This window comes from Siphateles boraxobius, unplaced genomic scaffold (genome assembly GCF_051911475.1).
Source record: "Siphateles boraxobius isolate OS27281-9 unplaced genomic scaffold, OSU_SipBor_1 24, whole genome shotgun sequence".
Lineage (NCBI taxonomy): Eukaryota > Metazoa > Chordata > Actinopteri > Cypriniformes > Leuciscidae > Siphateles > Siphateles boraxobius.
This window is the reverse complement of record NW_027508855.1, coordinates 12102792-12128165: the sequence shown is the minus strand read 5'-3', so window position 1 is coordinate 12128165 and position 25374 is coordinate 12102792. Positions and strand designations below refer to the sequence as shown.

The 25374-nt window shown below is 40.1% G+C and overlaps 1 long non-coding RNA gene across 1 annotated transcript; it reads left to right on the top strand.

Moving 5' to 3' along the window:
• The first annotated feature begins 3285 nt into the window (after nucleotides 1–3285).
• Nucleotides 3286–8309, top strand: LOC143749082 (uncharacterized). Its single transcript, XR_013206878.1, has 2 exons — nucleotides 3286–3503; nucleotides 4764–8309. It is a non-coding gene; the product is annotated as an uncharacterized LOC143749082 (long non-coding RNA).
• The last annotated feature ends 17065 nt before the right edge of the window (nucleotides 8310–25374 follow it).

Here is a 25374-nt window from a genome sequence, read left to right as displayed (position 1 = left end):
ATCTATCTATCTATCTATCTATCTATCTATCTATCTATCATAAAAATAGTCCAAAACAAAGTAGAAACAGAACAAAATTGCTATTAATCCTAAAACAGACTGTACCACAGTCATCCTTTATTATATTTTTACCAATAAACATATGGTAATCCTCACTCTTCAGAAACCACTTTGATCAGTTAGCGTTGATGAAGGCCAATGAGGCCACGGATTGCATTAGAGAGTGTTCTCTCAAAACTCAACAACACCAACAAAGCCTAACAAAGCCCTCAAAGCCATAAGAGGGTGGTTAACATTGGCCCGAACAAACAGAGGCTTTGATTGGAATCGAACATGTGAACAGAATGAACACTGCAGTAGCCAGTTCATGCTATCAGTCAAACCATGTGTTTACTGAATAGCTTTCAAATCAAATTGCTCTTCCATCGTATTACCAGATAAACCATTTCAACTTCACCCTGCAAACTTTTTCTTGATCTGCTGGATAAAGTGTCACTTAATACACCCTCAACTCTTGAGCTTTCGAGACACGCTGGATTTAGCATGTGCCATTTTCCAGTATTTGTTTATGGCTTATTTGTTATATCTCTGCTTGAATGGATATCTGTCTACATCCTGAGGGACAAATGGAGAGACCAGGTGTTGTGAAAAAGTCTCTCTCTTGTTTTTGACCTCCTTTTATCCATCTCTGTCATTCCTTCCCTTCACTTCGCTTGAGCATTGTTCATGCTCTGTGGAGTAGCTGTAACCTCTGGTGAAACACAAGCGACGGGAGGTAAATCATTTAGACTGCATCTGGGCTCAAACTCACCCTGCAGTATTTCAACACGGGTCTGACCTGAAGACTAATAGCAATGTTTTAAAACCATACAGCCACAAAGCACTTTCCGATTACCTTTGCTGATTGCTCCAGCGCTTTACTTCCTGAGCCATGTAACTTCACTGATTTCTCTTTGGATGAATAGAGGCCGTTGTTTACCTGTGTAGACGTATGCTGTAAGTCAAAAAATTCAATCAAAACCACGTTAGGTACCACTATCAAACTCCTATAGCAAGGGAATACATTTCTTTGAGATTATATTTCATCCTTAAACTTGCGTGCAAGGTTTTTCTGTATTTGTATGCTAATACAACGTGCCCAAAGCAGATTTTGAATTTGTTGCAGAGAAGCTTTTTTATTCTTTGGAAATATCTGTGGCCAGCTGTTGATAGCCATCAGCCTGCGTGTCATCACGGAGCGTGATAATATTGTATCATTATTCAAATGTCTTTATCTCATGGCGGGGAAATCAGAACCGTTTCAATGAGGAACAGAATGAGGCCAGGATATTCTTTCACAGATCAGTACATGGAAATGGCAACGACATATCGGGATCAAAATTGCGCTTGGGCGGTATATGTAACTCTTAAGAGGAGATTTGCAGCAACAAAGTGACCGAAAATCATTCATTTTAAAACGGTTCGATAAAGGATTCGGTCTCTCTAACCCCTCCTTTTCCGAGAGCTTACACGTTACGCGAGTTATGTAATAAGATTACTTTTTTCAAGTACCTACAACCCCAAATTTAGAAAAGTTGGGACATTTTGTAAAATGCAATGAAGATCAAGAATCTGTGATTTGTTAATTCTCTTTATTCTTTATTTAACTGACAAAAGTACAAAGAAAAGATTTTCAAAGTTTTCACTGACCAACTTTGGCATATTTTGTAAATATAAATAAATTAGGATTTTGATGGCAGCAACACGCTTCAAAAAAAGTTGTGACAAAGGCATGTTTACCATTGTGTCACATCACCTTTCCTTTTAATTACACTTTTTAAATGTTTGGGAATTGAGGATACTAGTAATTGATGATGTTTTACAAATGGAATTTTTACCCAATCTTGCCTAATACAAGACAGCCGCTCTAATTTAATCTAATAATTTACTAATAAGCATAAATGGCTTTAGATAAACATCAATAATAAAAAAAAAAAATGAAATCGAAATGTGAAGTAAGAACTTTTCAACTTATTCCTCGGCAATCCAGCAGCACAGTTGAAAGGTTTGTTTGAGCTGAACCCTCGCTGAGTCTATGAGTCCGTAGACCATCCCATTCATCATTTTAACGCTCTGAAGTGTGCTTAGCAGCGCCCCCTTTGTACCCTTGAAGCGGTCTTACGCGAATTTAAATATTTAAAACTTGACTCTTCTGTAGTTACATCGTGCGCTAAGACCGACGGAAAATGTAAAGTTGCGATTTTCTAGGCTGATATGGCTAGGAACTATACTTTCATTCCTGCGTAATAATCAAGAAACTTTACTGCCGTGCCATGAGTGCCGCAGGCGTAATGATATGACGCAGCGCAGTTGACGGAAGGTAGCCTATTTTCAGGCGCTGCGTCATATCATTGCGCCTGCTGCACTTATGGTCTTGTCCACTTCAATGATGTATGCTAAGCTATGCTAAAAGTGGTACCGCCAGAACCGGAGATCGGCTGAATGGATTCAAAAACGGTAAAACTCAACAGTTTAACTCTGGGGGAGTTGTAAAATTAGCCTATTTCCAAAAAAAAGTGGAGTATCCCTTTAAATAAATAGAACCGAATGTTAGGGCTTTACGAAGTCATACGTAACAACAACAACAATAGGCTGCATATTTCCCCGAAACTGCAGCTCCTGTCCATAACAACAACCAGACTGTCTTCCTATTTCCGGCGTGACGATAAAAAATACCTCATAATGCGTCCTCGTGGACTCGCGCCAAGGGCCCTATAGGTCTGCACTACATGACGTCACCAAAGGGTGGACTCTGAGGAAGTCCACAAGTCCGGAGTGTGCCATTTGGGACAGGGCCATAGGTTTGTGCAGGAAGGACTGGAATTAAGCTACTAATGACTCCTTTCAGGCAGTTCAGAAGCCTTTATTTAATAATGGGAGGCAATTGCTTCATATAACGTGCACTTTTATCTTTAAACTTTGCAGATCATTTACATTCACAAACAGCTATATTACACACTATTCAATTGGTTAACTATTCAAAAAAGAATAATAGCAGCCTTTTATTAAAGGTAGGGTGGGTGATTTGTTCCAGAAACATTTTTTGTTATTTTAACCAAGGTTACAAATGCTCATATTAAACCTATGAAGGAAAAAAAAGGGAAAAAATTAAGATTTACATATGAATACTTTATTACTTTATTTTAATGTTTAAGGTATTAAATATTGCTGAATAAATAACAGTCAATGTAACGAACTAGAAAAATAAATAAATTGAACAATTCGGATTAGCTCCGAGCTCTTAGTGGGTTACGTCATTACTAGCGCGAGTTAGAGAAGTGAGAGTTTCCTTGTCAGGGAAAAAAATAGTGAAATGGCTGGATCAGTGACGCACGTTCATTGCAGTAAAAAGCTAACAAAGGAATAAATGAGAAGTCGAGCTCATTCGTCCGACGAGGACCGCGTTCAAACAGATTTTCCTGGTTCATCTGGGATTATTTCTGATCGTTAGCACTTTGTTCTTGGTGAGTGAGTTCATAAACTATCCTAATCAGTTATAGTTTTGTATTGTTCAGTGTTTTTATGGCCTTGAATGATACTGTGCTGTATACATTTTGAGAAATATATTTAGAAAATATGATTGAAGTGATAAATTGAGAATTATTTTACAGCATATTTTTATATAAAATAGTGTTTATTCATACAGGCAACAAACGCTGACAAAATGGCGACAAACAGTGGCCAACCAGGGGAATTGCAGCCTTGCAAATTTCAAATACTACAATCAATTATTTAGTGAGGCAATTTTGTTTCCATAGCACATTAACAAAATGTTTAATGACACTAATAACACGAAAAACAATACAATTACTAAATATGAATAATATCACTAAAATGACGAAACGATGCCGAGCTCTATCATTTTAGTGATATTATTAATATTTAGTAATTGTATTGTTTTTAATTTTTAGTGTTATTAGTGTCATTAAACGTTTTGTTAATGTGCTATGGAAAAAAATAGCCGTCTTTAGTTCACGAACAGCACAACTCTGCCATCTGTGAAAATAAAAAACAACTTCAAAAACTTGTTTAAAAAGAAATATTCTTCTAATTTTTTACTGTCATTAATGTAGGTCCACAAGAGAAATATTAAGCCAGTAAATTAAGATAGTCGTCGCTACACCGTTATATCCATCGTCGTCTCTGAGAGAACGCGGCGTTAATGCAGCGGCAGATGCTGAAAGCTCAGTCCGTTTCTACTTTCACTTTCAGGGAATGAGCGCTTTTACATGCACGTTCTTAACCCGATTATGCTGAATAATAGTGCATCCAATCGCACAACAACTATCTGGCATGTCGTTTACACCTCAAAACACCAACTTTTGTATATTAAAATATACTCTAGGTTTCGTTGCTAGAGAACGACGTTCTTGCCCGCCAGCCAGTACTTGTGACGTCAAGTGCAAAGTATGAATTCACGGGTTTGATTTCATGAGCGTAATGTAACCAGAGTCCGTCTATGGAGAGTCTTGGTACTTCCTATTAGCCCCGTTGTATATCATCTTGGTTGCAGTTCCATTAGAATTCCACTGGAGGTGATCGCGGGCGAGTGCAGAATGAATGGGAGTCAATGGAGCTAGACGGCTTTTTCTCCTGCTACACGGCCTTTTCTCCTGCTTGTCGTTGAATCAACGTAGATTTTATTGTTGATTCCGCAAGTTCAATATAGATTATAGACCAAAAGACGAATGAACGAGTACTTATGTCCTTTCGATTTCTTACAGGTTAGGTCGTTGTTGGCCGTAAAATGACTGGCAAAGAGCGACGGGCACCCTTCATAAATCTGCGGATTAGAGGATGCTGTTGAGCCCTCAAAACCCACATGAAAGGCCGAAATCGCAGCCAGGTAGACCTTAATTGTGGAAAAAGACCTCCTTTTTTCCATGAGGTCTTGAAGGAAACACAAAATATCAGGAACTGAGCACTGATAAGATGAGAGACCACGCCCATCATACCACCCTTCGAACACTTGCCACTTACAGCCATATAAGGACCATGTAGAAACGGCCCTGGCATTCTGTATAGTAGCAATAACACGCGGCGAAAGCCCCAGTGCGCTTAGGTTCGTCCTCTCACGGGCCAGGCCCAGAGAGCTACCCTGTCCGGGTGTGGGTGATAAATCTCCCCGTTCGCTTGAGACACTAGGTCTGTGCGGAGGGGCAGGCGCCACGGCTCGGCATTTAACAGAGGGATTATCTCCGCCAACCACGGTGCTTTGGGCCACCTGGGTGCTATCAGAATGAGAGACAGGCCCTGCTCTCTCCCCCTGGCCAGTGTGGGAATTATCAGGCACAGGGGAGGAAAAGCATACAGCAGCACTCTGGGCCATGGGTGGACCAGTGCATCTACCCCGAGGGGCGCGTCCACGTCCTTTAGCGAGAAGAACATAGGACAATGGTGTTTTTCGCACAAGGCGCATAGATCTACGGTTGCCTGTCCAAATCTCATCCATAACATGTCTACTATCTGCGGGTGAAGGCGCCAATCTCCGTAGATTGGGTTTCCCCTCGATAGAAGATCCGCGCCTCTGTTCAGAATGCCCGGAACATGCGTCGCGCATAACGACAGAAAAACCAGTCTGCTCCACACCAAAAGCTTGTAAGCTAGAGCGTGAAGTTTCGACGAGCGCACGCCACCCTGACGGTTGATTTAAGCCACTCCCGTGGTATTGTCGCAGCGTACGAGCACATGATGTCCCTCTAGACGAGGCAGAAAATGATTCAGAGCTTTCCAAATGGTCATAAGCTCTAAATAATTTATGTGCACTGAACGTAGTCTGCTCGGCCACAGACCGTTCACCGTTCTGCCCTCCTGGGTGGCACCCCAGCCTGTCAGGGACGCATCTGTCGTCACAACTTTACGCATCATATCCGTTCCCAGAGGGGTTCCCTGTGCGTAAAAGTCTGCATTCCTCCAGTGGCGCAGGGCTGCAGAGCAGGCATCGTATCGGGCTGAAATGTAGTGACAAAACCTATTTCATGAACGCTCTCATTCTCAGGAGTCCCAGTGGTACAACCTGGATGTATGAGGCCATAAGACCCTGCAGCCTGAGGCATGTGCGATATTGTACTCTCGCCCCCTCTCTGAACTGTGACAGACAGCCCATTAGACAGAGAACGCGCTCTTGAGAGAGACACACTCGCATGGAGACTGAGTTCAACTCCAAGCCCAGGAATATGACATTCTGACTGGGTATAAAATTGCTCTTGCTCCCATTCACTTTGAATCCGAGAGATGTAATGTGCGCGAGCACATGGCAGGTGTCCTGCAACACTTTCCCTTTCGAATCGGCTATAATGAGCCAATCGTCTCTGTATGTCAGAATCCTCAGACCTGACATTCTCATGGGTGCTAAACCCGCCTCTGCACACAGACAGAAGCAACGAGGACTTAGGGCGAGTCCAAACGGCAGAACTGTGAATTCGTAACATGTGCCTCGGTAGGCGAAACCAAGAAACTTCCGGTGTGGAGGGTAAATGCTTATGTGGAAGAAAGCATCTTTCAGATCGACCGATGTGAACCAGTCGTTCTGTTTTATGGCGTGGGCGAGCGAGCCATGGGTTAGCATTCTGAAATTGTATTTCCTCAAATGTTTGTTCAACACCCGGAGGTCCAATATTGGACGGAGAGAGCCGTCCTTCTTTGGGACCAGGAAATAATGAGAATAAAATCCCTGATTTATCAGATTGGGGGGCAACAACTGAATCGCTCCCTTGGAGCTTCCCGCTTCCGCGGGAAACCCTGCATACTTTGGACAGGGGTTCTTGGGCAAGAAGAGAGTCCGTAGGGCCCGTGGCCCTTGAACGCCCATGCCAAGAGCCGCCCATGCCAAGAGCCGACCATGCCAAGAGCCGCCATATCCTTCACCTCAAGGCCCGTGAGACCGTGTTTGAAGTCGAGCGGGTCGCTACAGTTGGGCCTCGTGCTTAGCACACGCTGGAAGGACGGTGAAGAGTTGCTTCCTCGGACCGGGAGGGGGTCCCAGAACTTTTCAGTTCCCTCTCCTGTTCAGTGGCGCTCTGTGAAGCCGCCCCTCAATGTTGAGGCGAGCGGCCGCTCGCTCACACACCTCCAGGAGGATGGACTGAGGCAAGGCCGCGTGGGCGACGGCCTGTGGGACGCCAGAGGGCGGGATGGCCTCCTCGTCCTCTGAGACCCCAAGAAGGGCCGTGTCATCTTCGTCGCCGGAACCAGCCGGTCCGTTGCCGAGCGTGAGGTTCCCAGCAAAGATGTCCTCTTCGGGGAAAGCAGGATTGGGCTGGTCAGCCCAAATAAGTGAGGTGACGCCCCAGGAGTCCCCCGGTAGCGTGTCGTCTTCACCGTGTCCCCACATCCGAGTCAGAAAGGCCGAGCTACGCACACTGGGTAATGGCAACTTTAAGACGGCGTCGTAAAAGCTTCTTGGGCAGCATAAGGCAATGACTGCAATTCTTCGGGTTCTCCAAGGCTTCTTGAGCGTGTTTGAGACCCAAGCAGATGACGCAGAACGAGTGCAGGTCCTTAGCGGCGTTGAGAGCACCACACGCGGCCGGGCAGGCCCGTGATAGGCTGTTACCCTGAGAAGCGGCAGGTTTAGACAGCAACATAACGGCGAAAAACTCGGAAAAATCCGTGGCGGGTAGCCGTGGAAGGAGGAGTTGGTGAGAACGGCGAGAGCGCGGGAGGCTCCAGATGCAGAACACAGCTGATAGGCTGAAAAACAAAAGTCCCATCTGGCGGCACGCAAGTGATATGTCCTCCTGAAGAGATGCAAGTGAGCAGTGTAATTCCAGCCGAACTGTGTACATACAGAGATCGCGATAAGCGAATGTCAACTGGGGAATAGCAGCGCTTGCAGGCGTTATATGCCCTAGGTAAGGGGGCGGGACCTTACCAGGCATTGGCTGCGCGCTTCTGTCTGTCTAGCCAGACTTGGTGCAATTGGATGCTTCTGCAGAGGTCAGGTACAGATGCCCTTCCCATAGGTGGATCTCGAACACGAGATGATGAAAGAGAACTATAGCTATATCATTTACATGAGAAGGAAGGAAACAAAGTTAATTAAGAGTGAACAGCTATAACTAAATAACTAATTACAGAAGTAAATAACGCACAGAGTTATTATTTGAGTGAAAACTGCTTTATTTCAAGAAATCAATTCAAGAGGTTTCTTTTGTGAACCTGATTTTGAAGCTGTCATTTTTTTTTCCTATTTGTTTTTTGTTCGTTTGTTGTTTTCTTCAAACTGAAACAAATTCATTCAAAGTATAAAAGAAAAAATAATTAACTTATATCTGTCCTCTGTGGTTATTTCCCTTGTCTTGCTGCAACACTGGCTCAAGAGAGAAACTATTCTTCTGATCTGGTCCAAGACATTAGAAACTGGTTTACGCTAAGATCGTAGGATGCATGTGTTACATTATGCTGGTTGAAAGTCTCTTCACATCCTGATAGGAATCTAAATCTTAGCAATCTTAACCAAGTTAAGTGATCTAAACGTATTTATATGTTTATATTAGGGATGCTCCGATCAGGATTTTTGCAGCCAATACGATAGCCGATTTCTTGTCATGGTGATCGGCCGATACCGATCCCGATACAGATGCTTAATATACTTAATATAAGACAAAGATAAATACAAACAAAATGGAGCAGTCTGATGCAGCCCACAAGGTTAAATTAAACATTGTCCAATAGTAAACTTTGGAGGACAACATAAACATGTAATCACCTAAAATAGAGAAGTCTGATGTAACTTAAACCTTGTCCAATACAAGTCTGAGCAGGACAAAAATTTAATAAATAATTTAAACTCCTAAAAGAACAAATTGGAGTAGTTTGATGCTACTCATTAGAAGGGATGGGAATTTCAAGCAAAAATAATATTCGAAGATGGCTGGGTATTATTTGAAATTCGCACCCCTCCCCCATATGCACGCACACATGCATGTATAGGCCACACACGAGAAAAGCGGAGTGGTCTGACGTTTAAATATAACTTAAAAAACGTAAATATTTCATATTTGTTTTATATAATATAATGTTCTTTTTTTTATTTCATCTATGTTGATTATATGAAAAAGGAACCGCATGAGATGGGTAAAATAGGATCATAAGATGCCCAATATATCAGGAGACATTTGGAGTGGGTCAGACATGATTTTGACCACTTAATTAAGTTTTGTTTTGTAGAAAGCCATTCTTTAAAGTGAATTTCGTTTTGTAAAAAATGTATCTTAATTTCAATCAATGTTTCATCAACCAATTGGCTGGATTTAATAAATAAGAAGCGAAATATAGCAGACAATATAGGATACGGAGGCGCCCGCTTGTGAACTGGAGCGCGTCTCATAAATGAACCGATCAACTCAGCGTAAAAATGACTTGATAAGAAATGGGCTACTCTCTGCTTATGTAGGCTAATCCGTATGAAGTGTGCATTTCTCTCTATAGGCGCGTTCACTACTGCGTATCTTTGTAGCCAGAAATCACTAGTTTATTAATAAACAATTCAAATGTACCATGCTGCTTAAACTTTATTTTGCTTTATTTTGCTGCTTAATTACTTTTGCCGGTTCTTTGTGGCAAGCTTTATGCATGCGCTTGATATGCGGAATATGCAATATTACGATAACGCTCATTATGGTTTAGTATTTTCTCCCATATATATTTAAGTAATTAAATTAATATAAATATGCGATTAGACTAATGGCTTAAATTAACTACTACTAGTCACTAGAAAAAAACTTTAGTCGTGCACGGGCAGCCCAATTTATTTCAAATATTTCGAAACCAGCGTGTCACTGCTGGCGTTCTGAGCGAGCGGCGCTGTGTGGACTGAGAGCGAAGCAACTCTTCAGAAAGGCCATCTCTCTGGAGGACAATGCTGCTCCACGTGAGATTCGTTTGAAACATACATAGCAAATAGCTCATTTTTTTCATTGTTTCTCGACACATCATAGTAATTCCACTCCGGCGATGACATGACTGCCAAATAATTTAAGTCCCCACGCATCATGCACCTTCTCACGTTTTGACGTAATCAAATTGTGATCGGTTTGTGAGATCGGCCAAGTTTAGTGAGTGCCGGTCGAGTCATAAAATGTGAATATCGGCCGATACCGATCTCTGGCCGATCGATCGGAGCATCCCTAGTTTATATATCATTTGTTGAAAGCCTGGGACCATAACATTTTTGTCCAATCATTGAATTCGGTCCGAATGGAATGATACGATGTCCTGCCTGTCAACATGTATTTTCATAGCATTTCATGCTATGCAGAGTTAGACAGACGTCAGTCACCGGGCACCGGTACTGAAACAGCAGCCGCCTTTTACAGTTCCTCCTGAACCAAAACAAAAAGATTATTCAGCGTTCACGCCATAATACTGTAATTTGGAAGAGATGGAAACCCGTGATGTTATACTCTGAGCGATTCGTTTCTCTTTTTTTCAATCCCAACACTATCAACGCCAAAGTGAATCTGCAGCAGTCAGGTGGTACAGGTCAGTGCTTTTTAATTTGTTTATGTTCATTATTATTGTAATGTTATGTGCTTTGAGACATGAGGTAGTTTAACGCCATATCTCATGACCCATTAGTTTGCTCCCTCCCTGCTGTGTGCGTTCATGTGTTTTGATCGAGGCGTGGCTTTGGAGACGGTCTAAAGGGAGGGTGAGATATTTTTGCTTTCAAAGCTAGCTCACTATTGCTAGAATCTCCGAAAATTACTCCGTAATTAATTACTCACTCTCATGTTGTTCCAACCCCGTAAGACTTTGGTTCATCTTCGGAACACAAATTAAGATATTTTTTTATTAAATCTGAGAGCTGGATCACTCCTCCATAGGCTTCTATGGGTTCGAAACTTGCCAGCCCAAAAAGTTAGTAAAGACAATGTTTAAAATAGTCCAAGTGACTACAGTGGCTCAACATAAGTTTATCAAGCGACGAGAATACATTTTGTGCCCAAAAAAACTAAAATAATGACTTTATTAAACTTTTCATTTTCTTCTGTGTGGGCCTCTAAATTAGTTCACATAGTGTAACAGCGCCACGGTTCTGGGTTGTACATCAGAACGTAGGCTCACTATTGGCTGAAGCTGGACGTGTGTGATGCTGGCCAATAGTGAGCCTACGTTCTGACGTCACTTGGACTATTTTAAACATTGTCTTTATGCCAATGAGAGTGCAGACAGTAATTGGACTCTTGATACAGTTATACCTACTAAAAATAAATAGTGCAGCGATTTGGTGTTTTTTTATTATTATTAAATCAATACACAAAATGTGAGTTTAGAGTCTAAATTAACAATGATGAGATGATAGAGTACCTAAGACAATGAAGAGAAAAGACGTCAATCTATTAAATGTTTGGTTGAACACAGAAACAATACATTTATCATGACCACTGTAGTCTAATTGAAGTGAATGAGCCAGTTATTTAAAGGAATCATAAAGACTCAAGAGTTTGAATCAATCTAATGATTTACTTCCTGAAAATTCACTGCTTCTGACTCACTGACTGGATTTTTAATGTGTAGATAAATATTCACAAAATGGTATTTAAATAAAAAAACAACATCATTTAAATATGTCTATTTAACAAACAAATAGTATTGTTTTAAGTAGTTAGGCTCAATTATGAGTGCAAAAACAGATTTGTGTTGGAAAAACTGGTGAACGCACATTTACAAAGAACAAAGTTGATTTATCAAAATTTACTTAACAGAAACGGATCTGGACTGAAAATAACTGCATCAAAACTTCTCTTATCATGCATAGAAAGAATCAGACTACAATGGCATTCAAAAACCTGATATCCACTGTCTGAATGAACACATGGAGTCATGGCTGTGTAATATCTACTTGACTGAGCACTGCGAAGAGATGAACTGATGAACGTTACACGACTGCAGTGCCCATATCTTCAGCCGCTCAATACTCATTGAGTAAATTACCCAGAGCGCATTTCACAGGTGAACACGAGAGCAGCCTCTTTCAGATCCACTGTTTTGTTAATGGCAGAACTGAAGCTTTCCCTGGTCTCAAGGACAGTGAGGGACGCTTCAGCGGACATTCACTAACATACGCGTTTGCACTCTAACTCGCAGCTGTGAGCACCAAACGAAAAATCAATGAAACAAGTTTTCTGTAATTGAATGTGAGATTCTCCTCTGGCTGGGAAGCTCAAGAGGAAGTATGGCTGTAATCAATGTAAGTGCCGTTATACAAAACCATTTAGGTGTCAATTTGAGGCGTGAAGCCAACAGGCTCGGCGCTGGGCATGGGAAGGAAAGGTCAGAATCTGACCCTTGTGTGATTGGCGAGCTCCCTCTGAGTCAACTTGCTGTCTTTAACTGGATTTTAACCTGACTGTCAGTTGATACTGCAGACATGCAGGGAGGAATTCCAGGAAGTCTGATGTATTGGCATCCACCACAACTTTGCAAAACATATTGTGTTCCTATGTCAAAATCTTTTTTTGGATCTGGAACAACATGTTCAAGGGCATAGGTGTAGTTTTAACAATGCTAATAACATTTTAAATTATTTATTAAGTATTTTATAAAGCATAAGAATAATACAATTTCACATGTTATATGAAATCTGCATGCACATTTTGCTACTTTAAATGCTAATCTTGAGGCTTTAAAAATGTATAAAATTATCAAGAATGGTTATGCAATCTAATGTTTGTTTAGTTGTTTCTTGGCTTGACACTTGTCTCAACTTGAGTGGACTAAGCAATAAATGGTTAATTTTAGTAAGTATTAATTTTATGGTTAAATTTCTTCATTCCTTAAATGTATACATAGGTGTGTGTGTCTGTGTGTGTGTGTGTGTATTAGGGATGCACGATATCGACCACCATATCGGTATCAGCCGATATATGATCATTTTTAATGTTATCGTTATCAGCCTGGAAATGTGACCGATATATTAAAGCCGATAATTAATGGATTATTTCCTTCAGCTGAGACACTTCAGATGTGTACTGTTCACCATGATGGTTTTGAATTGCTTGAAATATGATTGGAATCACTTCAAAAAGGAAAATGCAGTGAAGTGCAACATGTGTAGTGAAAGTCTGTTATATTATAGACTACATAAAATTATCATAAGAACATTATAATTGTGTGCTTGGGACAGGCTTTTAATGGTGAGACTTTTGTTTTTGTAATCAGGCTCTCGAAAATTATATAAAAATTTGGATTTCGATTTATCGGCCAATATATCGGTTATCCGCTTTCAAATATAGGCCTAAAGAACTATCGGTATTGGCCAAAATGTTCATATCAGTGCATACACTTATATATGAGGTATATATTATATAATCATATATATATATATATATATATATATATATATATATATATATATATAAACAATTTCATTTTACAGGTGAAAACATGGGACAAAATTCCATCACAAAAATGACACAAGAAATATTGGTAGGGACTACCTGAGGTGAATCTGCTTGGCAAAATCAGTCACATGACCCACATGCACACATTAAGTTTATCTTTGGGTGTCTCATTCTTATTCTGTGGCTCATTTTCATTTCCGTCAAGTGGCTGCATTTTGGAAACAAGAAGGTATTAGGTGAGAGATTATCTGTTTTGATGCAAATGGAATGATTATGTGAAAGGATCCAATCAATGAGCATTTAGGCATATTTTGGTGATAGATGTGTGTTTTGTATCAAAGGTCTGCGCATGTCATAATATAGCACAGCATGAAAGGTCATAGAAGAGAATGAGGAGGAGATTAGGGTGAAATCGGATGCGCTTCACTGGCGTGCATCTGTGTTTGCTGGTTTCCACTGGTGTATGACTGTTTGAACACGGCTCTTTCCAATAATCCTGTGATTAAATGTGAGGAGCCTGCAAAAATAAATTCAGCCACAGCCAAACATTAGAATTCAGTGAGAATGGCATTTCAGAAAAGTGTAATGGAAACAAACTACAAAACAAGTCAGGATTGAACTTTAAGACTAGGCCACAAGAGGGAGCAAGAAAGCCATATAAGGCACAGTAGAATAAATTTAAAATAAATTTACTCACGGCTTGTCAACTGCGAGGCTTTTAACAGAAAAGTTTGTCCACATAAATACGTCCACAAGTTTACACAGTCAGAGGCTTTTAAAGGTGTTTTCTGTCACTTTTATATGTTCTGCTCAAACAAACTCAGTCCAATCAATCAAAATGCTGAAAGAGAGACCAATAAATAAATAAATAAATAAATAAATAAAACCTGAGCTGGTCTGATACATCTGAACAGCAACATATCTCATTTCAGGTGATCTTGACCTGATTGAACCTGAAAAAGAGAAAGCATAATTTGTGAGAGTTCAAATTTCATGACTTCATTTTACGCTTATTATTATTACTTTTTGAGCATTTGTCATTTGTTATTGCCTCCCAGAAATATTATTTCTTGCCTGTAAACCTTTATTCATGTCAACAAAAATTATTGCATGTCACAAACACTTTAAAATGCATTTATTTGTCAATTTTCAAGGCTAGCTCTATACTGTAAAGAAACTTGACTGAATAGAATTGCAAACAACAAGGATAGATGCTCACAATACACATGCATCAATGTTCAAGGTCATACATGGATGACTAGGCAGTCAAGATGAGTGTATAACATTCATATGTTTACATAGTGTTAACGATTTCCTTAATATATCAGTCTTGTTGAATAATAATCAAATTACATTTAAAAAAGACTTTGGGACTTGGGCCAAATGTGGCCCAAACTCTGCAGATTGTATTTCATATCTACCAGAATGCATGCTGTCCAAGTGTATTGAGTGGCAGGCTGGGAGCGTATATGTGGCATGCTCTGTCCTGTCCGGCAGAACTAGACCAGAAGAGTTGTTGGTCTGTCTTTGTTATACTGGAATGTGTGGGTGTCATCTGTGGATCAGCTCACTGGCACAGATATCAAAATTCAATTCAGATTCTCTTTTCCAGCATGATTTCATAGAGGGAGAGAAAGAGGCTCTCAGAATTGGTTCGGAAATATGAGCCACTTTAGCAGTCATCACATCTTGGGTTTCGGCAATTGTGTGGGAAAATGTACTGGAAAGTGAATCGGGCATCTGCATTGTTCTGATTTAGACTCTGAATTTTGCCTTTGGGTTTACGAATTTACTGGTGGACCATTAGAAGTTAAAAATGGAGAGAGACAGACACTTCAGTGGTTTGATAATATCCACATTAAAATTAAGCTTTTCATCATGTGATTTCACAAGCAAGATCATACCAAATGCAGTCATAAAGGCTTTCGATCTATTAGCCCCCTGCTGGTGTCATCTCACTGCTAGAAACATGCTAAATGTTTCCCATTACATCTTCTAACCGCATGTTTGATTCAAATCATTTGTTTAAGGACCATCGAGAATTTGCTTGAATGGATGGATGTCATAAAATGAGTCTTTGGCCCTGTTTACAACAGGAATTAACATCTCGAGTCTGATCACAAACGGTCAGCACTAAATAGGCTATGTAAACAGGGTCCAAAACATTTTATCTTTCGATCACTGAAATCATATTCAGAGATGCTTATGACTAAAAATGCATTATGAAGGCAAAATGTATTTTTGGGGTTGTCAAATTTCCCCCCAAAATGAAAACTGTCATTAATTACTCAGCCTCATGTTATGAATAGTACTATAGTATACAATGCATTTTAGTGCAATTAATAATAATAATAATAAAAACAATAAAAAATAACAACAATAAAAAAGTGAATTTGTATCAAAAGAGTTAATAAACATTTTGTAATGTCTTCGAATTATCTTAATTTGGAAGCTTTTCTCAGTAAGTATTGATCAGTTGTCAAGTATTGATCAATTAATTAATATCAATAAGTTATTGATTGACAGTTTATTTGTATTTGAATGTTTTTGTTTATATACCTTAATTCAGCAAGGATGCAAAAAATTTATCATTTTTTTATTTCAAATAAATGTGGTTCTTTTGAACTTTCTATTCATCTAATAATTCTAGAAAAAAATGTACCAAGGTAAATCAGCACAACTGTTTTCAACATAGATAAGAAATGTTTCTTGAGCAGCAAATTATCATATTCAAATAATTTCTGAAGGATCATGTGACTAAGCCTGGAGTAATGATGCTGAAAATGTAGCTTTGACATCACAGGAATAAATTACATTTTAAAGTATATTCACATAGAAAAAGTTATTTTGATATTATTCTGTATTCTATATTTTCTGTATTCACAGTAAATACAGTCTTGGTGGTGAGCATAAAATACTTATTTCAAAAACATTAACAAATTTTACAGAGCCCAAACATTTGAACGGTAGTGCATGTATATGCAAAATAAAATGTTTCAGTGGTATCTACCTTGTTCTCTGTGCTTGAAAATGTAAAGACTGTATTGCTTCCCGGTTCTACAGCGGTTGACACTGGTCCTCTATGCTGAACTGCCTTGTCATCTGTACATATGTAGTCCTCAGTTATCTGGACCCCCCCCCATCTGCCCTCACACTGTGTGTTTCATCACTCGCAGCTATCAAGGAGCCCTGCCCCTGGTCACGATTAATGAGCCCAACGCCTCCTGGGTTAACAGAAATTAATAGGCAGACAGAAATTTACATTTCTATTCGAGGGTAAGAAAGGATTGATGTAGCCCATTACTAAGGCAGCTGAGAGAGAGAGAGAGAGAGAGAGAGAGAGAGAGAGAGAGAGAGAGAGAGAGAGAGAGAGAGAGAGAGAGAGAGAGAGAGAGAGAGAGAGAGAGAGAGAGAGAGAGAGAGAGAGAGAAGGAAAGAGAGGAGTGGGAACATGCCATAAAAATGTATGAGGTGGATTTATGACTGATCAGGTGTGAGGTCTGTCTGTCTGGATATATTAAGTCAATCACAAGGCTTGTTGAGGTGTTGGTCATGTGATGACAAGCTGATGTGCACTTGATGACACTTCCCTGAACTCAAGGTCCTTCATTAAACAGGCTGTTTTGTGGTTCATGAATGATTTGCTCTGTTCACAGATTGATTCATTTTCTCATAGGAAGGTGGGAGAGTGTTGTATGTGACTTATTCGAATAAGAGGTGTGAGTTCATTTGTCTTTATTAGCATGGTACATTGCTACATACAATGCTGAAGGAGACCAGTGTACCTCAACTGGTTTTACTGCAGGACTTTACATTGGACATCAAGTGCCGAACTAAGGCAGAACCAAAATTGTTCATTGTACAAAAGTTTCTTACAAAATTGTTAGTCTTACATGAATGTCTTTCAAATGAAAAATTAATTAATCTTACCATGAACTGCATAGCCCTAAAAATACGCCCCAAGTCATTAAAGAGGGCCTGTTTATGCTTGTCAACTTTTCTTTAGTGTGTAATGTTGCTGTTTGAGCATGAAAAAGGTCTGCAAAGTTACAAAGCAAAAAAGTCCACTCCAAAGGGAGCTATTCTCTATATCAGTCAGCAGTAAGAACTGTTTCTGAACTGTCTGAAATGCCTTCATTGTAGTTTTGAGTTTTTTCTGGAAATGTAGATGGCACATATTCCTCATTTAAATAATTCCCGCCTAAAGAATACGAAAAAAAGGCCTGGTTGAGTTGCGTTCGTAGTGTTTTGAAACTCACTATGGTATGCTTATGGTAAGGGTTGTGACATTTCGGAAACGAGCTTGAAGCAGTTGACCAATCACAACTCACTGGTCTAGCTGACCAATCAGAGCACATTGCGCTTTTCGGAAGGAGAGGCTTCATAGAGACAGGAACTAAATAGAGTGTTCCTGACAGACGGGGAAGAGAGGTGCTGCAATAATGTAAAATATGGGAAAAACATGAAAACTTATTTCAGAAAACCCCAAAAACAAAATCAAGAATTTGTAAAAAGGAATTATACAGTATGGCTTCTTTAAAGCTGCAGTCCGTAACTTTTTTGTGTTCAAAATTTACAAAATGCATATAATAAGCGAGTACATCATGAATCCATTTTCCAAACCGTGTTTTTGTCTTATCCTGAATCACTACAGTACACCTATAATAAGTGTTTATATTTAGACTATTTTATACTAGTGGTACAGGTCATACCACTGTGGAGTAGTTCAGTACCTGCGTGACTCGTCATAGACATAAACAGAGAGAAGTAGCTCCAACTACAATGTTCTTCCACAAGACAAATGCAGTTCTGTTTATTAACCGCTAGGTCGCCAAAAGTTACGGACTGCAGCTTTAACATAAAATATATGGATATAAATGTAGGTAACTTATCTATACACGAATACCACATAGTGTTAAAAAAATGTCTCTTCCATTTCCTCTTCTCCAGAATTAGTTTTAAATCGATTGATTGAAATAGATCCACAACTCGTATTTAGATCATGATGACCCACCAGTTGAGAATCACTATGCACTACAATTTAAGAGTTTTTGACATGCTCTGGACAGCCAATGAGATGGATTCTTTGAAAACACGATCAGTTGTGAAGAGAGAAAGGGAGTTAGACTAAGAGTTAGTTTGAGGCGAAGTGCCGGTTCAGCAAGAATTTAATGGAAGATTAATTAATTGGGTCTTTTCTGCTAATTGACAACTGACATGTGGCTGCTCTCCAAAACTTCATCAGAAAAAAGGGAAAAACTCATCATCATGGTATCTAAACCAGGCACAGCGCCTCTGCAGATATTTCTCTTCTTCTCATCTCATCTCTCATATGTCAATTCAGAAAAAGCTACATAGTTTTATCATCTAAAGTCCAAAAGAAAAGTGACATTCCTCTTGACCTGCCAAGCTTTCAACGCTTGTTTAATAATTCATAGGCCTATGCTTAATTTTTTTATTTAGTTAATGTGCTTGGAAACCATGAGCCCAGCTGGATAACTTAATTATATTGCTTCATGTAGCTCTTCCACAACAATTATGGGACGATAATAATTGGGCAAAGGTTTCATGCTCCATTTACATATCGGTGTCATTCAATGGTGAGGAAAAAACTTTTAAATGTTTGACTAGTCAAATGCCTGTTTAGGTGAATTATCTCCAGGGCCAACGAGCCTGAATTAAAAGGTCTCATGTTCAGCGAAAAGGACGCTCATATTCGCAACAACAAGAAAAGTGATTAAACATTGCAGTGCATTTAGAGAGACAGACCACCAGCTATCCAGAAAGGGACCGCACAGTTTCTCATGGATCTGGCAAATCAAGCAAATTAACCCTGTACATCCTAGCGTATTACTATACTAATCAGGAACTAAAAAAAAAAAAAATTGGTAACACTTTATTTGACAGTGTCCTTGTTACATGTGTCACATGTAATTACCATAGTAATAACAGTAAATTATGCCTAATTACATGCAATTAACTCTCAACCAAATCCTAATCCTACCCTAACCCTATAGTAAGTACATGTAGTTAATTCATGTTACACTGTACTTAAATGTTTAATTACACTGTAACAATGACACCTTAAAATAAAGTGTAACCATAAAATGTTGTGTGTGTGTGTTATATATATATATATATATATATATATATATATATATATATATATATATATATATATATATATATATAAAATACACAGATACAGTACCGTATAAAAGATAGTATTTTCACCCCAAAAAAAAGAGAGAAGGTTTTTAAACCAGTTATTTATATATGTTCCTGTAGTGTGTCAGTAGGAAATATCAGTTTACATTTCCAAACATTCCTTTTTCCAATAATTCTAATAATCCAGTGAGATTTTTGTATGCACAAGGAGTCTAACAACAGCCAGTATGATCCACACAGATATCTGATCTCACTATCATCGAGTCAGTGATTAAATGAAAAAACAGAAAAAACTGAGACAGACTAAATCCAGAAGAACTGTGGCAATGTCTCCAAGAGACATTTTGCTGTACTGTGAAAGGTTTTAGGATGGATGCTTTCAGACCTGCCTCATTAATTCGGTTGAATCGCACTAGAGTTCGTTTTCCCCTTTGGTGCGGTTCGTTTGGGCAGGTGTGAAAGCAGCAATCGCACTCGGGTGCACACCAAAAGCGGACCAAACAAGCATACCAAGACCTCCTCAAAGAGGTGGTCTCAGTACGCTTTCAAACAAACTCATGAGCAGTTTGTTTGTGGTGAGAACATGATCCGACCTCGAACAGACCCAACTGCCAAAGAACTGCGCTTTTTGGACTAAACCAGCTGCCGTAGTCGTAATGGATGATGAGCATGACACTGTTTAGCAACATTAATGCACACCTCCTCCTGAAGTGACTTGCGATGCTCCTACACCGCAGGCAGTGCAGTAAAACATTATTTTCAAGCCGCATCCTCGCTTCATTCTCAAATGTTATTGTTTGCCTAAAGTGGTGTAGACAAACTATGTAATACACTATGACCCGGGATACAGTCAGCCCATGCAGTCATCTCTCCATAGTAAAAAGCTGTTTGCCGGATTTTCCTCCTCTTTGTTAACTTCCGGGAGCTCTGGAATTTTCCCGCACGTTAATTCTGACCAATCGAAGTGCAGTTACCTCTGGCCAACAAGTGATGTGGATGTTATCACGTGACTGCATTTTGGTTCGATTCATCAACTCATCATCTGATTTGGACCAGAGCAATCAGTGTGATGTGAAAAGGAACCAAAACACCTGAAAATGATACAAAGTATAATAGTCCGGACCAAATGAGCCGAACTACAGATGTGAAAGCACCCTTAGGCACTTGTGTAAAAATGCTGTAAAGTGAGGATGCTTTCAAAAATAATGTCATAAATAGATTTTCTTAACAGTAAACTACTATTAACCAAATCGAAATTTGGTGTAACGTCCCTATTGTCCGGGTACATTTGCACATAGTTTTTCAGGTATCTTTGCAGGTTATTTTATTATGAAGTTATTTTTGCCGTTACTTTATGAAAACCAGTATGTCCAAGCAAAAAGACATGTATGGCTACACAGAGGCAGACATTTTGGAAATATAAAAAGTTCTTCTACTTACTGAAAATCATCCACCAGGGGGAATAAAACAATAAAAGGCTTTTCTGGTGTATTGAAAGTATTGAAGAGATGCCTTAGAAAACGGATACGTGGCTTTATAGGGTTAAGTCAAAAGGACTCTTTAGATCTATATTAGAATATAATCCATTGCATAGAATCCTAAGCAATGGTCCGAATCCTGAAATGTGTCCAATACAGAATGCATTATGTTGATCTCTCAAACCCAGTCATAAATGAATCCCTTTCTGAAACATCTCCCATCAGGCAGAAAGCTTACTGTGTCTACATCTACATGCATCACTAAGTAACTTTAAATCTCTGCCAGCCACATTGGAAATGAACATGTTAAAGTGCAATTTTGGAAAGCAGCTGCCAAGCCTCAAGTGGGCTTTTTTCCTCTTCGTATGCATAGAGTCATCTCTTGTTCTTCAAATGCAGAACAATACCAAATGCGTAACTGTCGGTCGAGCCTTATCTTTTTCACGTCAGAACTCCATTTCAGCTCACCACGCTGAATATTTAGACCAACTCATCACCATTCAGTGCGCTGAAATAATGGAAATGCGTAATTGCAAAGATGCCATCGGTTTAATTGAATTACCAGCCAACAAAGCAATAATACAATTCGTAATAGCCCACAAAAGGACAGCTCTTCAGATAAGGAGTAACTTTGAGTGAGAGGAGAGAAGAAAGATGTCAGAATTTTCTTTTTCGAGGGACATGGACGAGCTTTACAAAGTCATTTGTATACAAGTCTTGTCTTGTTTAAATTTACAAAGCCTCGGTCAAGAGCCCTAGATCGTTCTTTATTGAGAGCCAAGTGAGGTGTATCCTATTCCAGCCAAATTAATGTCCACGAAGCTGAGACCTGTTCTGACTGACTGATCCTATATTACAGTATTAGTGGATATAGGCCTGGTTTTCTTCCATGGTGTCTATACATTTTTTTTGCCCTCAGAATCTGTCAAGGATCTTTCTATTCCACAAAAAATACCCCCCTGTTGGGATGAACTAGGAATTATTGTCATGGCAGTTATTCAGGTGGTTGTATACAAACCAATGAATAAGTTCCCATGTTTACTTGTTATTGTATTTTAAGAGAAACAACAGTTAGCCTCTGATAATAGATCTAATTCTCTTAATACAATTTCAGACTGATTTAGAATGTCTCCTACTTTAAACCCTCTGGATGTTGCTGCCCCCCTTTACATGGATTACATATATTTCTTGTTCCGTCACAGTTTGTCATTTGGAGAAAGGCCCCTAGAGCTCTGAGACTCTGACTCACTTGCTCTGCATTAGATGCAGAGGGAAACGCTTGTCATTTCAGTCGTGTGGCCTTGATTGCTGATTGGCTGCTGAGTTCTAGACATGAATGCTGATTGGTTGTCTGCCACTTTTGAAACTTGGCATAAAACGCTCAATATTCTTGGATTTAATGTGTATACAGGGCATTACATAATTTACAAGTATAATATAGAGAAAATAGAGTCATGTTTCACTGGTTAAATATTACAATTTGGCATTGCATCACTGCTAATGTGGTCGGCTGCGTGTTGATAAATTGCTTGTATTTTTCCTCATTAGTACATCAGTGGATGGATAAAAGCATCCACTAAATGATAAAATGTGAAGTCGTCTCACATACAGAAACAAATATTTTCTTGGAGAACTGTATGAATTATACAATTTAAAGTACATAGCAACTAAAAAAATACTTACTGTAACAACTTTCTACTGTAAAGTGTGGCACAGCGTTTTAATTTATGATCGTTACAATAAATGTTTTCAAATAAAACATTTATTGTGCATACAAACAGAAGCACCATTTCAGGGTCTTTAAATAAAGCTTAGCGACTGATCAAGAAATGTAATTTTGCCCCGTAATTTAAAACCGTGTTCTGTGTTCGGGTAACGGTAAATTGGAATGTAATCAATACAGTGACATACAAAGAGCAACAAAAATGAATCACCTCTGAATTTTACTTTTAAATGCATTTTCTCCAAAGATCCTTTCTTACCGAGAGGATTGGTAAACACAGTGAGCATACATTTTGTTTGAACGCTCATTGATTGGAACCTTCTGCCATTGCTCATTGTCTGAAATACAACAAGCAGAATTGTCATTATCTGGCCTGTGAGAGCTCCCTGGAGGAGCAATCATGAAATTCACTATTGTACTAGTATTTGGAACAAGCAACATTTGTAAAATACTGCTTACTAGTTTTAAAAGTCATTGTATACGGTTCGGTTTGACCATTGGTGGCGCGAGAAACCGGTAATGAAGACACTTGGGCATGCTGTGGGTCTTCATCCCTTCTTTCTCTAATTCTGGATGTTCAAGTACAAAACCAAGCTTTGAGTTTCAGGGACTCGGACCTTTGCAGAGTCTGTAAGAACATGTTTCTCTCTCTCTCTCTCTCTCTCTCTCTCTCTCTCCCGTTTGCGCATGCGTGGCTGAGTGATTGCGAGAGGTGTGTGAGCGTCTGAGTGAGTGCTGACGGTGTGCTTTCTGTAAGTTTTCTTTACATCTTTTTTCTTGCGGCTTTGTTATCGCTTTGAGGGTGTAATTTGAACTTTTCGTGTCAAGTGCTGCTGAAATGGGGACACATTCAGATGGTTTTTCATTTTTAACTGCACGGCATGGATGCAAATGCATGCCGGACGAATCAATCACAGTTGAAGATGTTTTAAATGCTATTGGAGATGAGTTGGGCGCTCGTAATATCTAATCGGCATCTAGAATGAATAAAGCCATCGTTGTTTTTCTTAAAGAGGAGTCAATGGTAGACGGTTTGGTTGAGCGTGGTTTGTCTGTAAGGGATGTTTTCTTATCAGTTTTACCGCTATCTAATCTGGCAAAGAAGGTGATGTTATCTAACGTACCCCCGTTCATTCCTAACGACTCATTAGAACGCTTACTTGTTCGCTATGGTAAATTAGTGGGACCTATAAAGATGATTCCTCTTGGCCTAAAAAACCCTGAGATGAAACACATAATGTCTTTTAGGCGCCAAACACACATGGTGTTGAATGCAGATTGTCAATCTTTAAATGTCTCTGCAAAGATGACTTTACAAAGCAAGGATTACACAGTATTTATTAGCACAGAATCGATGAAATGTTTCAAGTGTGGCAGATATGGACATATAAAGCAGGCATGCCCATTGTGTCACGGTATACTATTCTCTGGTTCCTTCTCGTCTCGTGTTTATGTTGTTGTATGAATGCACGTGCGTAGTGGGCGTGAGTGTGGTGTCATTACCTGATCCGCTCCAGCTGATCATCATATCACCACCAGCTGCAGTCCATTTCCTCACCCTATTTATACTCACCGGTTTTTGTCCTCTTTGTCAGATCGTTGTTTGATGTCTCCTGTGTCGGTGTTCCAGTCCTGTCATCCCGCTCGTCCGGTGTTCGTGTTCTTCGTGGATTCGTCGTTTCGTTGTGGATTATCGTTTGGGTTGTGTGGATTCCGTCTTCTGTGTTTCACCACTTCACGGTTCCTGTCATCACTTCTGACCATCGAAGTCCCTGCGCCATCATTCCACGCCCGTGTCATTGTTTTGTCATTAATAAATTGAGTAACTTGCTATTGCTTCCTGTGTTCTGTTTCCCGCCATGACAGAACGATCTGACCAAACCATGGAAGCAGCGAGTGCGCCATCGATTTCGTTGGAGGACTTCATTCGGCACAGCATACGAAGGATGGATTCCCAAGAGAGAAATTTGAATGACACGGGTCGTGCGGTACAATCTTTGGTTGCGCAGGTGTCCGAGCTTACCCAGCAGATCCAACAAATGCGAGCTCCCACTGCGCCACCCGCACCAGCCGTTCCCCCCACACCACCAGAGTTCCACCACCAGTCTGAGCCCCGCCTACCGGTTCCGGAGGCTTATTCCGGGGAGTCCAGGTACTGTAGAGCCTTTTTGACACGATGCTCGATGCATTTTGCGTTACAACCAAGAACTTTTCAGACCGAACAGGCCAAGGTAGCGTTCGTCCTGACTCTTCTGACGGGAAAGGCGGCGCTATGGGGAACGGCGGTGTGGGAGAACCAAGACCCATGCTGCGCCTCGTTCCAGACACTCTCCTCCGAAATCAGACAAGTTTTCGACCGCGCCGTCGCGGGGAGAGAGGCCGCCAGGGTGTTGGCCGACCTGCATCAGGGAGAGAGGTCGGTTGCGGACTTTTCCATCGAGTTCCGGACCCTGGCGGCCGAATGTCGATGGAACGAGGAGGCGCAGTGGGACATGTTCCTGCATGGGTTGGCTGACCGCGTCCAGAGGGAGATCTACGCCCTGGACCTCCCCACATCTTTAAATGGACTGATCGAGCTGGCACTGCGGGTGGACGCTCGACTCTCAAGAGTCGAGCG